Here is a 2,178-nt window from a genome sequence, read left to right as displayed (position 1 = left end):
CGCGGAGTCTTATAGTCATAGTACTGAGCGAGCGAACAGAAGTCACTAACATCATCCCGTTCCAAACCACAAGGTAGGAGACTCAGAGCTTCTATTATCTTCTCCTTGGGTTCATCCTTGAGAGCGAGGATTTGATCCCTGCAACCGAAAATATAGACATACTCAAAATGTCTTACCGAAAATATAGACATACTCAAAATGTCTTACCGAAAATATAGACATACTCAAAATGTCTTACCGAAAATATAGACATACTCAAAATGTCTTACCGAAAATATAGACATACTCAAAATGTCTTACCGAAAATATAGACATACTCAAAATGTCTTACCGAAAATATAGACATACTCAAAATGTCTTACCGAAAATATAGACATACTCAAAATGTCTTACCGAAAATATAGACATACTCAAAATGTCTTAAGGCTAAGGCCAGTCACTCAGGTAGGCCTGACTACATGTACACCTGAATCCTGATCAGGTCTACCTAATAGTGAGATATAAAGAAATTGTACAAAACAATACAACGACCGTAAACAAGGGAGCGCGAAGCCCGACCCTATGCTCAACCCCACGCAGGCACAACCGCGCATGCACAACCGCGAACCCCGCGAAGCCCCGGGAGGGCGCAGCGCGACCGTAAAGAAGGGAGCGCGAAGCGCGAACCTATCCTCAACCCCGCGAAGCCCCAGGAACGCGCAGCGCCACTGTAAACAAGGGAGCGCGAAGCGCGACCATATGCACAACCCCGCGAAGCGCGCAGCGCGACCGTATACGCAACCTCCCAAACACGCAGTGCGAGTAATTATAATAAACTGAATATTAAACAAAATAAGTAGGTACATACATAGGTACTCATTTTCTTTAACCACGACCTGCTGAAAATTCCCGGAGGGACGGACCCAGCTTGTTGTGTATGGCTCGGCCACAGAGTTGCCTACTACAATATTGAGACCTAACGTCTGTCCTAAGACCTAATGAGAGAGACAGTCATGTTACCTTGCATTGACTATGATCACTAGAGCCAGGAAAAATATAAAGAATGGGTCCTCCTGTTGAAAATAGAGATCCCAGATGGCGTAGACCACTTGTAGATTGCACTGGGCTGCGAATAACGACTGGAACTGAAACCACAATAACACAGATAAATATTACTAAGGTTCGATTCTCGCCCGGGGCTGATTTTTCCGTTCTCGAAACGGCTGGCTTTCTCCTATCCTGTCTTTCTTCTCTCTTCGCTTTTGGGACGATAAGACCTTAGCAGTTTCAGTTCCCTCTATCAAACCTCTTTAATATAACAGCAAATTCTGAAGATGGTGTGTACTTGGAATCGAACCCCGATCTTCTCCTAGGAGGGCACTTTATGAAAGAGAAAAACCTCGCTGAACTTCATAAAAGAGAGCAATATCTATCTGAAGGAGAAGTGTGAAAAGCAAACAAAACTGGAATAAAATAGTTAATAGTCCCCTTAACCTTAACGGGCCCTTAACCGTTCTCACTTGTCGTAAGTTTCATCCGATTTTTTCTCCGATGTCCTGAAGGCAATGTAATTTTAATGAGAATGTTCCCACAACATAAAACGCAATTTTTTTTTCCCAAACGACAAGTGGGAACAGGCCTTTACACATTGGACTCTGCACACAGGGATTTCGTGAGAAAAGACCCCCCAAGTTTTGTTATCTAGAAGAGCAGGATGTTGGCTAAATTATCTCATATCCTATGTTGGAGACAAACTTGTGAGGATCCCTGTAGGCCCGTAGATAAGAGAAGTAGGCTGATGATAAGAATTGACACTCAGGTACATTCCCACATCTCTTATCTTACCTGCCTCTATAAGATTCCTAAAATTCTATCAGCACCTATACTCGTGCAAAGAAGGCAGAAGTATGTACATATAGGTGAATGGTTCGAGTATTTTAAAACACTACTTTGCAATGTAGGTACGTTTTTTTTTTTCCTTCCACGCGAAATACATTCCTTTTAAATGTCATATGAACTGAGTAAATGTCAGACTGTCTGAGATGTTAAGCACGAATGCTTGCCTCAAATTTATAAATGTTGTTTCTCTGCCTATGGAATATATAAGACCTTGTTTATACTGCGGAGTTAAGGGACTTTAAAAGGAGAAAAAAAATCTTCCAGACCCAGTATGACCCCATCCGCCACATCCCCCCCCCC

The 2,178-nt window shown here is 42.7% G+C and overlaps 1 long non-coding RNA gene across 1 annotated transcript; it reads right to left on the bottom strand.

Moving 5' to 3' along the window:
• Positions 1-1,123, bottom strand: LOC113472839. The gene is made up of 2 exons (XR_003394995.1): positions 1,000-1,123; positions 1-138 (listed from the first exon to the last, which is right to left on the bottom strand). It is a non-coding gene; the product is annotated as an uncharacterized LOC113472839 (long non-coding RNA).
• Between the last annotated feature and the right edge of the window lie 1,055 nt (positions 1,124-2,178).

The sequence above is a fragment of the Diaphorina citri genome, unplaced genomic scaffold, assembly GCF_000475195.1.
Source record: "Diaphorina citri unplaced genomic scaffold, Diaci psyllid genome assembly version 1.1 scaffold9076, whole genome shotgun sequence".
In the NCBI taxonomy this organism is placed as follows: Eukaryota; Metazoa; Arthropoda; class Insecta; order Hemiptera; family Psyllidae; genus Diaphorina; species Diaphorina citri.
Note: the sequence above shows the minus strand (reverse complement) of the source record. Positions and strands in the feature narration are given on the sequence as shown.